The sequence below is a fragment of the Eschrichtius robustus genome, chromosome 8 (assembly GCF_028021215.1).
Source record: "Eschrichtius robustus isolate mEscRob2 chromosome 8, mEscRob2.pri, whole genome shotgun sequence".
Classification (NCBI taxonomy): Eukaryota; Metazoa; Chordata; class Mammalia; order Artiodactyla; family Eschrichtiidae; genus Eschrichtius; species Eschrichtius robustus.
Window position 1 is genome coordinate 67,644,948 of NC_090831.1, and position 15,967 is coordinate 67,660,914.

The following is a 15,967-nucleotide window of genomic DNA, read 5'->3' on the forward strand; positions in this document are numbered from 1 at the left end:
ATGTAATTGACTAATTTACTTCTGCATCAAGTACCGTTTCTTATTAGTGCCTGAAATAGTTAATGCCTTCCTCCTCCCCAGCAGGTGCTTACTTTCTGACACACTTGATCTGTTTTCTACAATGCAAACCCGAAATTAACTGGAAAAGAACAAAGTGAAACCTAATCTTCACCCACAAGAATAACTCTAAACACAATGACCATAATGCCAGACAAAAGAGACAAAATTTCATATTTACAGTCTAACATGGCTTAAAAATACTTTGAGGTAACTCCTCCTTTAAACATTCAAGGTTAAGGTGTTTCTGGTTGAATTGCTAAACTAGCCTTAAAGTAAAATACATGGTTCTGTTGTATTTTTAATTATGCTTGGCTAAACATCTATCCAAAACAGTAGTAAATTGCACCAGTTTCAAGAGCTGGGCTGTCTCTGCATTTTATGAAGAGTAAGAGGAATGAGGGTCCATGGTGCATTCTCCCAGACTCTTTCTCAGTCTTCTGGATTCCTCAATGAATATTTGACTTGAAAAATTGATGAGGGAAGGAAGGCAGGGAGGGAGGAATGAAAGGAGGGAGGAATAAAGGAGTTTTTTGTGTGATTTAAAAGTGCTTGAACTGTCTCAAAAATCACTGGCAAAACAAGCCTATCAAAGGTTATATTAATTTTGGGGGTACAGCAGGCAGGCGATCCCCCACCTGAAAAATAAAGGGACTTCCATCTGCCTTTCCTTAAGGCCTAAAATTTCTCATATATAACAAGGACTTTTATAACCACAATCAGTTTAAGTCTGAATTGTCTGAGTTGCTATGACTGAAATTTAATTTCACATAGCAGTGTTTCTCAAATGTGATCAATTACTGGCCATGTCATGGTTTCCATGGGACAGTGCTGGTTTGCACTTGTCCTTCCAGAATAATTATTAGTAGCAACTCACTTCACTCTCAAGAGTGTTCTGGTTTGGAAAATAATTTACACATGGTCACTCAACCAATGACTAATTGCATTTGAAAATCCTGGTTCTTATTAAAAGTAGAGCTTCCTACATCCTACCTTGAACCTAATAAATTAGGACCTCTGAGGGGCAAGCCCATAATATGCATTTTAACAAGCACCTCCTAGGTAATTGTTAGGATTACTAAAGTTTGAGAACTACTTCATTAATATATAATAGAGGATATTAGATTTCAGTGAGGAGAAAGCTGGAAAGACCAGTGAATGAAAATAAACAGGGAGAAGGTGACATTAATGATATATCTAAAGCCACCAATATATAATTCTATTTATTTGGCAAGTTTCTTTATAGCCTGTATCCACTACCACCAGAACATCTACTTGTGTCCCAGTGGCAGTGGGATTAGTAAAATGGTACAGGTATGAGGAAGCTAGCACTGCGGGACTTCATCCGGCTTATGTATTTACACTTGTTTTGATCCTCTGCTTGCCTTTACTCCAAGTTTTTGCATCTTTACTTCTTGTCCATCTGACCCAGTACTCTCACTAAACCAGCTACACTAGATGCTGTTTTTCATTCCTCCCCATGCCATCTCCTCTGTACATCCAAATTTTAACTTTAGAAAAATAAATACAATTATTCCAATAATTAATGCTGAGTTTTTTCCATCACAGAATTAAGGGAAGAGGGAGGGCAGTGTAACCCCATGAAGAAAGAGATTAGCTTGGAAGTCTTCCTTTCTTCTTATAGTTTTCTTCTTCACAAATAATTGATGGTTTTTTATTAAAATTAAGCAACCACATCTAGGACCACCCCATACATAGGCAGTCTTTAATTTCTGTATTAGCTAACTAATATTCTTTGGTTGTGAAGAACGTAAAACAACGCTGGCTAACTTAGACAACAAAGGAAGATTATGGGAGGGGTTTCAGAGCATTTCATGAAATCCAACGAAGGGGTAAAGGACAAAGGCTTAAAAGGACAGGAATTGGTGAGCTTCCAGGGCATCAATGAGTTTATAGATCTCTCTCTAGAATTTGCCACTAATGTGACTGGGATCAAATGCTTTCCAACTCTCTGTCTCACCATTCCAAATGTTAATCATCGAGATGCCGAACATAATCAAGTGGAAACTCCCAGACAAACATCTATGACTAGGTAGACAGAATCACATAGCACAGATAAAATCTCCTGGGCCTATGTCTATGTGCAAAGAAATAATCTCTCTGAGAAAGGAGAAATCACAGTTGACCATACAGCTACCCCAAAGCCATCTGCTACAATCCACCCTCTGGCTGCCCAGAACACACACACACACACACACACACACACACACACATTCATTCATTCATTCTCTCTGTCTCTGTCTCTCTCTTTCTCTCTAATACATACCTTTTTTTCCTATATCCAAAAAAAACAAAAAACAAAAAAAACCCCACTCATAACACATGATCCAACCAATTCTCACACAACAGCAATGGGAGACAACCACAGTCATTTCCAGCCACTGCACACAGAGGTGAGATATTGGCTGTGGAGCCCAGGACCTCTGGCTTGTGTCCATTCCTCTTCAGTTCTGTCACAATCCCATCTCAGTATTCTACAGCCTATAGACTACATGATAAATTCAACCACTACTTAGATAACATATACCCCTGGAAGAAAGAGGAAAGAAAAGAAAAAAATAATTATTTTCATTATCATTTTAAAAGGAAACACGAGAATAAATAGCATACTTAGCAAGCAAATACTGGTGCAAGTCCCCCATTCTGTGGGCATGCACAAGAATGCCGCTGACTTATAAGATAGATTTCTTCTCAACTTGTTCCAAGTTCTCCTGGCTTTCAGCCAACACCACAGCTTGCGAAGGATCTTTCCCCTGATAGCACAAAGAATCTAACATATCTAGGTGGCAGTTTCAGCTCCCAATTCAATAAAACCTACACTTTTTTTAACCCTTAGATGAAGCATCCCTTCAATGAATACTGAATTCCTTACACTAAAGAATTAAGGAAATAATTTTAAAGAATTAAAGCCAAAACTCTGGAAGTGAAAGAGTAGCTGTAGTGTAAGAAGTGTCTTCACCCCTAGGTCCTAGGTTGCATTCTGGCTATGAAAACAATATCAAACATATTGGTCACTGGTTCTGCTCATGTTCTGCATCCTACGCCAGAGCACACCAATATCACAAGGGGCTACTTCTTAGATAGTGTTGTGGCTAAGTTTCCAATGAAGTCTAGCTTCATCAGGGTGATTGGATATCTATACAGTAAGGCCAGGCAGTTAGTAGCCTGTTGCCTTGCTTGTTTGGCGATGCAGTGAGTTCATTGGTCAGAAGCCATGTATGGAATCCTGTGATGCTTTAGAGGCATGTAAGCAGGGAAAGAGAATCCAAATCCAGAAAGACTATTCCAGTGATGATAAATGCTGCTCCTCCATGATGAAAGGGCATTTCCAACTCAAAATAATTTATCTGCCACAGGGTAGTAGATCAGGTCCCCTAGAAGCACATTGCTAGTCACTGTTGCTAACAGTATATGAATCAGTTTTGATGAAATTTATGTTGTTGAGTCCAAGCATTACCTCCATGCTGGCCATCATAGCTGTTATATCCATGAACCAATAGGCTAGCTGGAGAAGGAGGATGACTGGCTCCCATAGAAGGAGTCATTTTGTTCTCCTGGTTATTAAGAACCTTTTAATAATGCAGGCCTCTTAGTGAGCATTCACATGGACACAGATATTCTCACACTCTGGGCCCATTCTGAAAGGTCCATCCACCCTCCCCTAAAACCTTCTTGTCATCAATTCTCCAGTCTTGATCCTTCTAAGTCCCTGACCATCTAGTCAGACCAGAACAACAAAATTACCCAGTATGTACTCATTCAACCCTAACCGTTTCTAAAATATTGCCACTGTCCCAAGCCCCCTGCCCCAGTATATCCACCATTGCCCAAGTCAGTCTGGTTCTTTCCTCAGAGACATCTCTGACTCCCTACAATTCAGCAATAAAAGGGTTAACATCTGGCACAACAGGGGGCCTTCAGCCCCAGTTTCAGTGACAGATTCCAATTGCCTTTCTTGTTACAGATTTTGAATATCGCCTCTGTGCTCACCTCTGAGCACCTCTGTGCTTAAGAATCAGCGTAGATCCTGACCTTAGGCAAAGTAGACAATAAAATGTTTCCTTCTAGACAAAGTGAACATAAAATTACTGCTCAAAATTTAACTATTGTAAGCATTTCCCTTCTCAGTTGTAGTTCAGGGCCACCCTGAAGAACAGCAGCACTTCCTCTCATCTGTCTGGTGCCAGCGTATGATGCAAAGCCATCTGTACACCAGGTTCAAGTTACTCTGTCCCTGGTCCACTAGTCATAGGAAACTCCCCAGGAGTCATAAGGAAGAAAGAGTACTGTAGAAGTGCAACTGCCTGCTCATACAATTTACCTGTGTCTTCAGGCTTCTCATAGACTCAGCCTTATAGGTTTCTCTTCCATCTCAACCCACTTGATGTGGATTACTTCTGGGAATGCCTGGCTTTATGCTAAGTGTCTGAGACAACACTATTTCATGTCAGGCATTGAGGTACCATGGCCATCTTATGCCAGATGGTTGAGTGATTCAGTCTCTACATGAACCTAGCAATAAGCCAGGACTCATTTCTCAATGAAGAGTCACTTGATAAAGTATCTTTTGCATTTTCCCAAACACAAAAGGTCTCCTCTGCAGTAGTCTTGCTGGGGCTTGTCCTGGGCTCCATACAGCTTTTGCATGGGCCACAGACTATTCCAGCAGCACTGGATTCACTAGCTCACAAGAGCCAAGGCAGAGATGCTTGCCTTGATGCTAGGACCGGCTGGACAGGCCCCTCCCACTTTGGGCCCCACTCCAAATGGACAGCTTTTGGGGTGTCACCCAGAAATATATCACAGTATGACACCCAACAGTGGCAATACTATGTTTAAAATCCAAAGAGGCCCCAACTCACTGTGCCTGGTAAATTATTTTAAAAAAAATTGTGAATGAATGTTTCACTACCTCATATAAATTACAAACTCAATATTTAACTTCAAAGTGCTAGATTTTCAAAGTGCTGCTCTATTATGGTAATCAAACTTGGTCATTATTTTTTCCCACTTTATTTCATTCATTCATTCATTCCTTATTTAAACTTATCTGCTTACAAAAGGAATTGAAAGTGTCTTGTCATGTCACATTATTGCTTTTTCCTAATGGTAGCAAGTAGTTACAGAGTAAGATAGCATCTTATAAAATTCAAGTAAATTCATTTAACTACATTTAGTTTCTATGTTATGAACGCATATGCAAAAATATGCCCGTTTGGAAAACTATTTAAAAACCATTCAAAAACTCTTAGAATCTTTAGCTTTTGTGCGAGACAAGCAAAATAAATATCACCCTGCCTGAACTAGAAATCATCTTTTGCCATTCTCTTTCTTTGGAAGCCGCCAAAGCTAAGACTTTTACATCTAAATGTCTACAAGGAATTTTTTTTTAACAAACCGCTCTTTTGTCTATTCCCTTTAACAAAAATCAGAAGTAATTTAATATCTATGTCCCTATTACTTTTTTTAAGTGGTTTTAACATATGTTTTTGAGTGCACCCCAAAATTGCTTCACTTCATTTACTTCTACAAGTATCTATTGATCACCTACTATGTACAGGTTCTAGGTGAGGTCATAGAGAAATAAGACTCAGTCAATAAACCATCAAAAGATTATAGTCTAGTAGGGATTATAAATAAGTAGACAGAAAATTACAATATACAGATGGTCCCCAACTTACGATACTTCAACTTTATGATGGTGCAAAAGTGATATACATTCAGTAGAAACCATGCTTCGAATTTTGAATTTTGATCTGTTCCTGTGCTGGCGATGTTCGGTATGATACTTTCTCACGACATCGGGCATCTCCCAGTCAGTCACGCAATCACAACCATTCTAACCCAGACAACCATTGTGTTTTTTACTTTCAGTATAGTATTCAATAAGTTACACGAGTTATTCAAAACATTGTTATCAAATAGGCTTTGTGTTAGATGATTTTGCCCAACTGTAGACTAATGTAAGTGTTCTGAGCACGTTTCAGGTAAGCTAGGCTAAGCTATGATGTTCCGTAGGTTAGGTATATTCAATGCATTTTCGACTTACAATACTTTCAGCTTACAATGGGTTCGCAGGACACAACCCCATCAAGACCCATCATAAGTCGAGGAAGATCTGTAGTTTGGCAGGGTCTAAGACAGGACTAACAAGAGGGTGCTGGAGTATCGGGGGTGTTGGGGGTCAGGGAAGACTTTCTAAAGGAAATGATATGTAAACTGAGGCCTAAAGGAAGAAGTAGGAGCCACGCAGACCAAGATGTTAGTAAATGAAGGAAAGAGAGTGTGTTCTGGGCAAAGCAAAATTATGTGTAAAGACCCAGACACCACAGAGAACATAGCATTTTGAGGTACTGAAGGCAGTTCAGTAAGACTGGCTCTTAGAATTGGGGTGGTGGTGCTGGTGGTAGTAGAAGGACAGGGAGGATAGTGGAAATATATGTGTGGGAGACATGGTTTCTTGCGATGCTACAGCCCCACTTTCCATTCTCTGCTAAGAGAGCCTCAGATAATTGGCACAGATCCAGGGATTCAAGGACCGTTAGAGAATGAGTCAAGGTAATTTTCACTTCACAATCATGAGTCTAGGGTTGGGCATGTGACCCAGTTCTGGCCAATGAGATCTAAGAAGTCAGCTGAGGCTTCCTTTCCAGGCTAAAAACAGACCCTCCCTAGGAGAAAGCTGTTGTCCTCTGCTTCCTTATCTAGGATGCTCACATAGGTCTTAAAGACTGTCTGGAGCTGCTACAGCCATCCTGTGATCAAGGAAAGACCCAAAGAGTTGCAAAGAGCTAAGGTATTATCATTTAGCTGAGCTGATAAACCATCCCTGGAACTATCTTTGTCTACATTTCTTGGTACAAGAGAAAACAAAATGCCTTTATTATTTAAGTCTATTTGTCTGTGTTCTGTTACTTGCAGCTGAGCATCTTCCTAAGATTTATATGGAGACTGAATGGCTAAGCTGGGGCCATATCATGCAGGGCCTTACAAGCTATTCTTTTTTTTTTTTTCTTCAATTGCACTAATGTTGATTACTTTACCAATCATTACTTAAGTGCCAATTCTGCATTAATATAAGCTTAGGGGCAGATACGCATCCTTATGTTACAGGGATGACACTGATAATCAGGCAAATCATAGTGACAACGGCTAACAGAGTGCTTGCTATGTATCAGGAGCAGTTGTGTTTTTCCTTACAAGCTATTCTAACCAAGACTCTTTTGTTTGCAAGTGACAAAAACCTACTTCTAACTGACTTAGGTGAAAGGAGGGACACTATAGGAATGTACTGGGGTATCTCATATGACACAAGGAAGGGTGGAACAACCAACTTCTAGAAGGAAAGGGGTACAGCCAAGGGTTAGGGACAACTTGAACCAGGGCTTCTAATAGCACCAGCAGCTTGCTCCCTATCTCTCATATCTGCTTCTCCCCATGGGTTCCTGTACCTGGTGAAGAACATGGCCATTGACAGCTCTTGAGCTTCTCGTCTTTTAGCTGCCACGCCCCAGGAAGGACAGGCATATGTGCCCTCTAATATTAAATTTAAGAATCTCATTTCATTTCCATGTATAAAGAAGTCATTCTGGGTGGCCAGAACAACAGAGAACACAGCACAGGAGACCAACAGAAGAATTTAAGCAAAAGAGAGAAATAACAAAATGTGTACTTTAGAAAGATTACCTTAGTTAGTCTCAGGCTAGAGAATGGGTTGGGAGGGTAGTTCCCGGACGAGGGGCAATTGCCATAATTTACATGAGAAGTAATAGAGCTTAAACAAACATAGAGATGGTGTGGATACGATTATAGCTCTTATTTAAACAGTACTGATCTAGCCATTATGGTTAGCCCTTTCCAAACCACAATAAAGAACACAACTTGTCTACGGAAGCAGGGAATGGTGCGGAGAGGGCAGAGAGCTGTATATATAATTGGAGTTTTAAGCAAAGGATTTGGGAAAAGAATAATCAATTTGCCTGCTCTTATCCTAATCTAACTTTTTTTTAAGTCTAGTCTTAAGATTCTACTGGCTTCAAATACTGCTGAGTCTAATGCTTATTCAATACTGATTTAACATAAAAAATGATTAACAATTCACAAGTTTCTTTAAGACATAAAATATAGAATATGAAAATTCAGTGACCCATCCATATCATATGTTCCTACCAATCTAACATATTTTAGTAGAAATCACTTACTGTATGTTTTGCAGAAAGAACACAGTTTATCTGAAATCATAGGTAGATAAAACTTCAGGATGTATTGAAGTGCTGGTAAATGAAAGTAAACAAATAAAAGCATAGTCATGAAATGAAAGATGGGCCAAATACAATTATATATAACAGTAAAAATAATTAACCCAAGTGAATTACCAAATATGCTAATGGTGCAATTTAAAGATGAATTGGGTGATTTAATTGTCATCAATGTGATTTCTGATATAGTTCTTTTTTATTTCTTTTTGTGTCTAGATCTGTTCTAGATGGATGTTTCTTCAAGAATGGACCACAAACCAACAAACCAGGGAAAAAAGACAAAGGTGGGAAAAGGTCAGGTTGAAGAAGGAAAGGAAAACAGAAAGAGCAGGGAAAGGAGTATTTCCTCATTGTAAACCAATAAGTATTTACTGTCTTCTCTGACCCAGGCTGCATGCTGGGATTGGCAACAAAACTTAATAGGCCTTACAGCTCCAAGCCTACCAACTGTTGGAAGAGGTCAACCAGAGGATGTGACCACCAGTTAACCAAGAGCTGGACCTGGGCAATTGGAGGCTTCTTACACCCTCCCCTGTCCTTGGAATTTACATTCCGCCCACCATTCTCACAGTGGGAGCCATTTCAAGGACACAGCATAGAGAGAGCTATGTGTTATTGAGACCATCTGGACAGTATATGTGACAGAACACCATTATGTACTCTGTATGTACTCCTAAGATTCTAGTGGGCAAATGAGGACATCTGCTCATCTTGCAGCCACCCAAGACTAGCCTTGTACGTAAGTTCCCTTGCTTATTAACTGCCACCTACCAATACAGAGTCACCTGCCTTTTACTTTGGTCTCTCCTTTCTGTCTGCGTGGGGGTGAGGGTGGGGTTGAGGTGTGGGTCAGTTTCAAATTTCAGCCAGGGAGCTCCTGAGGTTGTGAACTAACACCAACCAATTCTTAGTAACTCTTCTCGTGGTCACTGAGTAAAAACGTAGTTACTTACCACTATTTGCACAGGAGGGAGGAGAGAATGGAACACAGAGTTCCTTACAGAGTTTTGTGTCTGGATCCTGTGAGCCCATCCTTAGTGTCTGTACCTTACCAAAGCTATCCCAGCCTCTTTGTTCCATAGAGCCAATGGTTCTCAAAGTTTAGTGTGCATTGGAATAACCTAGGGAGATAGCTTAGAATCCAAAATCTTGGGCCTCAACCCAAAGGTTAATCCTCCAGGTCTGGGATGGAGGGTACATTGTTAATGAGCCTCTCAGGTGCTACTCATGCACAATGAAGTTGAAAAATCACTACCCTAGAGAGACAGATTCCAGACCAGCAGAGGAAACACACATTCTCATTTGAATTTTTAGAAATGCAGAGAGTGGTCATAGTCATTGGGAAGGTTGAGTATATATCAACAAGGCCATTTCATATTAGAATAAAAATTGTAAGATTATATTAGAATAAAGATTGAATGGTAGTGGTAATAAGGAATGGTACCCACATGGCTTCAAACATTTTTTAAACCATTCTAATATTGTTCTCTGCTTTACATAATGAAGAGGTATTTCTGACATGAAAAAAGTAGAACATTTATGACTAAATCTTGTGGTTAAAGCAGAAGGCTTAAACATAAATTGCAAACTCACCACGGTTAGCAACAGGGCAACAGAATGACATGTTGATCTTTATAAACTTATAGTTGCTGGAATCCCACTCCAGACCTATTGAGTCAGAATCTTTGGGGATAAACCCCAGCCAAGGAGCACTTTGATACACTGTAAGAGCTGAGAACCACTGCTTTAAACTTGGGCCACAGATAAACCACTACCACCTGAAGGAAATGTACCTAAAATTTCTGAATGATGGTTTCCTTTGCAAGCTGAATCTACCACGCTAAACTGTTGAACTGACAATCACAATTATAAGCATTAAAAAAGAAATATATAGAAAATGTTAAAATTATTATCTGCATATTTGTTATTTTTATTCAAAATATTTTAAAGCCTAAAATATAATTAGGTTTATATAAAGTTTTATGATTTATAAAGTATATTCACATGCACTAATTAGAGTAACATTTCAGAATGGAAGCTACTGTCCACATTTTACTCATGAAGAAATGGGCTCAAAGAGGGTAAATTAGTCCAGCGATTCCCAAGTTTGTTTGCATGTTGAAATCAGTCACCTGGGGAACATCAAAAAATACTGATGCCTGTGTCACAGCCCTAGAGAATGAGATTTAATTGGTCTTGGCTGTGGCCTGGGTCTTGGAATTTTTTAAAGAGACCCTGTGATTCTAATTTGCAGACAAGTTTGAGAAACAGTGGACTAGCCCCGAATCACTCACACAGTAATTAACAAGGTTGGAGTTCAGGCATTCTGACATCAAGTTAATACTCATGGAATTGTATTTGGCATAAAGATCAAAGATAACCATTAACCTCAACTAATACTTATTAAGTTTCTCAATAGAACAGGATTTCCAAATTTCTCTGGCCATAAGAATCACCTGGGTTGGGTGTTAAAAATACAGATTCTCAGGACCTTCCACAGAATTTTCTGATTCTGTAGACTGGGAAAGGGCCAAAAGGGCTGGAGAATGCTCATGTTTCACAAGCTGTCTTGGTCTATTTGGGATGCTATAACAGAATACTGTAGACTGGGTGGCTTGTAAATAACAGAAATTTCTCATAGTTCTGGAGGCTGGGAAGTCCAAGATCAAGATACTGGCACATTCATTGTCTGGTTAGAGCCAACTCTCTGGTTCATTGATGGTCCTCTTCTTGCTGTGTTTTCACAGAAGGAGGGAGCTCTCTGGGATTTCTTTTATGAGGGCACTAATCCTATTCATGAGAGCTCTGCCCTCATGACCTAATCACCTCCCAAAGTCTCTACCTCAAAATACCATCGCATTTGGGGATTAGATTTCAACATATCCACAAATTTGGAAGGCAACACACATTTATAGACTATAGAAAAAGTGCTTACATGATTTTTAGGATAAAATAAGTGTGGAAGAAACTATAACAAAGACTATCAAGCCATATCAGTATTATATAATAATAGCTATTTTTTTTAAACATCTTTGTTGGAGTATAATTGCTTTACAATGGTGTGTTAGTTTCTGCTGTATAACAAAGTGAATCAGCTATACATATACATATATCCCCACATCTCCTCCCTCTTGCGTCTCCCTCCCACCCTCCCTATCCCACCTCTCTAGGTGGTCCCAAAGCACCGAGCTGATCTCCCTGTGCTATGCGGCTGCTTCCCACTAATAATAATAGTTGTTTTTTTTTTTTTAAGTATTTGTTTTATTTATTTATTTATTTATGGCTGTGCTGGGTCTTCGTTTCTGTGCGAGGGCTTTCTCTAGTTGTGGCAAGCGGGGGCCACTCTTCATCGCGGTGCGCGGGCCTCTCACTATCGTGGCCTCTCTTGTTGCGGAGCACAGGCTCCAGACGCGCAGGCTCAGTAATTGTGGCTCACGGGCCCAGCTGCTCCGCGGCACGTGGGATCTTCCCAGACCAGGGCTCGAACCCGTGTCCCCTGCATTGGCAGGCAGATTCTCAACCACTGCGCCACCAGGGAAGCCCATAATAATAGTTTTGAATGTCAAATTTAGGTTTAAAAAAATGGCTAAGAATTAATGGAGAGACCTTACCAACACAAAGCCAAGAGAAATAACTGACATCCACCCTCAGAGGGCCTAGTTGTATACAAACTATTCATTCATTAATTCAACAAACTTTCATTAAACATCTAAGATTGTACATCTAAAGCACTCTGGTAGATGTGGAGGGGACACACAAGATGAAGAAGTCAGAGTTCTTGCCTTCAAAGACCTAATTACCTATGTACATCTCTTGTGGGAAAATACAAACTGTTTGAGCTGGGTGTGGATTGTTAAGTCCAGTAGTCCTTATTTTCCTGATTGAGAAAGTTTTCGATTAAGATTGTTTCAGCAAGCCTTTAATGAGAACTCTAACAGGCATTTGGGAGATACAGAAAACGTTGTGGCAGCAGTTGTGGTCATGATAAGAGAAGGGCCAGGAGGTGCTGGGGAAGCTTAAACTCGGTGTTGAAGGACACCTTCAGTGAGAGTTTGGTCTTGGCAGTTGCGGATGGTGATCGTTCTTGTGTGAATGAGTCCAGGGGCGGGGAGGGGCGGTGAACGTAGGGGCTGGTGAACAAGAGAGGACAAGCAGAAATCAGTGTCGGAAGGTGAGGAAGGCGAATTAGGACTGATGAAGGTTTTGAATTTCTTGATCAGGCATTTGATTTTGATGTAATCTTTGGAAGATTTTGTAGTTGCGACTGAAGCCAGGGAAACATAATAGAGTTTAATTAACCTCATACTTAAAGAGTAATTCTAAGGCATCGGTTCTGTCTTCTATTACTTTACCCCTCCCATTCCACCATCACCCACAACACCCACACAATCATATACACCCATACGCAATTCTTAGCATAAAGCAGGTACAAAAATAAGTACTTAAAATACTTATATTGCAGCAATCTAAACTGGCTTAGTATTGATGTAAATACACCATTCTATCTGGAAAGAAGTTCTTAAGTTCCAGGTAAGAAACAGCCAGGGTTGGAAAGACAATGGAAATGGAAATAAGACTGAGAACAAAGGACAGAAAAGCTGAGAGACACTAGAAAAGAAACTGTAGTTTCTTGTAGTGAATCATAAACTTACAGTGAAACAGAATTTAACGGCTAGTTGAGTATATGAAGTAAACTACTAGAGAGGATTTCAAAATAATTTTGAGGCTTTTCAGCTTGCCTGAACACATAAGAGGAAGAGCTCTGAGAAGAAAACATGGTTGAGTCATCAAATTGGGGATAATAAATTCTTCTTAAACAAATAATAAGCCATCCTAGTAGTGATATCCTGAACCTAAGAGTAAAATAGAAAATTCTAGATAGATATGAAAAGTAAATTCATGATCCCCTTCCCACTCAAATCTGAACTACCTCTGACCCCCAAAGAAGTGCAGAGTTTCTTAGAACCATATCTAGCTTTTCCAACCCCAAGGCCTTTCTGCACATTCCCATAACCAGCTCAAGATCGTCATCCAGGAATAAAATCACTTGAAATATGAGGAAAACTAAGTAGAACTTGAACCAGTGTAAGGCTTTCACCATCAGGGAGTGCCTCAGCTTTACTTAAGCAATCCACATTTGTCTTGACAGCAGCAGCAAGGGGGAGGAAGCCACAGACTGTTAGCTCTGGGAGGAATCTTAAAGGTTAGTCTAGAGGTTAGAAGCATACAATATTAAACCAATAAGGAATTTTAGAAATCATATAACCAGTATTTCCAAACATCTTCAAAGGTGAGGATCTCTCCTATTTATTTCTAGTGTTAAAATTTAAATCTTATTTTTGCAAATTATAAAATTCTATATGTACACTGTAAAAAATCCAAGCATTACCACAGAGTATAAGTGAAAATGCAACTTTCCCCCTCCTCCAACATCAGCCAAAAGAGATTACTCCCTAGAGACAGCCTCTGTTAACATTTTAGTGAATATCATTAAAAGCCTATGCTTTTAATGTTATATATAAAATATTTACTTAAATAGAATCATATTTCACATGGTGTTGTGCAAGCTGCTATTTTCACTCAAAAAAAAAAAGAAACAAAACATCTTGACCTCGTTTTTTTAACAGCTGTCAGTGTTCCAATATGTAAATGTACCATAACTTAGTTAACTAACCCTTCCTTTAGAAGGAAAATTTACTGTTTTCAAAGTTTTAATATTATAAACAGTGTTGTGATGCTCATCTTCAAATGTTCACTTTTGTACACTCATCTAATTATTTCTGTGGGAAAATATCCTAAAAGTGGAATGTGACATCGTAGGCATGTACAATTAACATTTTGCATGCATTGCCAAATTGCCCTCCATAAAGGTGCATAAAATTTTTGTTTCTAACCTAAGTGTCCATCAGTGGATGCATGTATTAAAAAGTTGTGATATATATATATTTAATATATATATAAATATTATTCAGCTATAAAAAAACAAGGAAACCCTATCATTTTCAACAACATGGATGGACCATGACAGCATTATGCTAAGTGAAATAAGTCAGAGAAAGACAAATACTATAAGATCTCACTTACATGTGGAATCTAAAAAAATCAAAAAACCAAAACCATCAAACTCATAGAAAAAGAGATCAGACTTGTGGTTACTGTAGGCAAAGGGTGGGAAGAGGAGAAATTGGAGGAGGGTGATCAAAAGGTACAAACTTTCAGTTATAAGATAGGTAAGTACCAGGGATGTAATATACAACATGATGACTATCGCTAAGATTGCTCTATGATAGATAGGAAAGTTGTTAAGAGAATAGAGTCTAAGAGTTCTCATCACAAAGAGAATTTTTTTAATTTTTATTTTACCTATAGGAGAGGATGGATGTCAACTAAACCTATTGTGGTAATCATTTCACAATATACATAAATCAAACCATCAAGCTGTATACTGTAAATTTATACAGTGATGTATATCAATTATTTCTCAATAATACTGGAAAAAATTTTGCTTTATCCTCAGTTTATGAGTATGGCATTGTCCATATCCCATATCTTCATCGACACTGAAAATGATATTTTTCATGTTTGCCCGTATGATAAACAAAAATGTTTTAAGTTGAAAGTTTTTTTATTGAAAAATGGCTTTTTAAATTTTTTACTATTATAATTTCTTCTTTTATGAATTGTCTGTTCCTGGCCTTTGCCCACTTTTCAGTTGGAGTGTTCATGAGGACCCTTCTTCAATATTAAAGAATTCCTAGACTCTCCCCCACAAAATAGTAGTAATATACATAATATTGACCAAGAAAATACATAATACAAAGTTACTGTTAACTCATTAATGGAAGGACTTCTACTTCTGATCAAGACAGAGTAACGGAGACCAGATGTATGCTCCTACCTGAAATAAGTAAAACAGATAATGTCACTCAAATACTGGATATTAGGGAAAAAATATTTATCCTTCTTTCCCTCCACCCAAGCCCCTGGCAATTGATTTTATTTTCTGTCTCCATAGTTTTGCCTTTTCCAGAATGTCATATAATTGGAATCATACAGTATGTGGCCTTTTCAGACTGGCTTCTTTCACTTAGAAGTATGTTTCTAAGGTCCCTCCATGTCTTTTAATAGCAAATTTCTTTTTAACACTGATTAACATTCCACTGTGTGGAGGTACCACAGTTTGTTTATCTACTCACCTATTAAAAGACATCTTGGTTTCTCCCAATTTTGGACAATTGTGAATAAAGCTGCCATAAACGTTCATGTGGAGGTTCATGACATGTTTTCAACCCATTTATATAAATACTAAGAAGTGCAATTGCAGGTTCATATGGTAAGAGCATATTGAGTTTTATAAGAAACTGCCACACTATCTTCCAAAGTGTCTGTATCATTTTCCATTTGCACCAGCAATGAATGAGAGTTCCTTTTGCTCCACATTCTCACCACTGTTTGGTGTTTTTCAGTGTTTTGGTTTCTAGTAGGTGTCAGTGGTGTCTCGTTTTAATTTGCAATTCCTTAAGGAGGTATAATGTTGATCATTTTTTTTTTAATATTTTATTTATTTAATTTTTTATTTTTTGGCTGCGTCGGGTCTTAGGTGTGGCATGCAGGATCTTCGCTGAGGCATG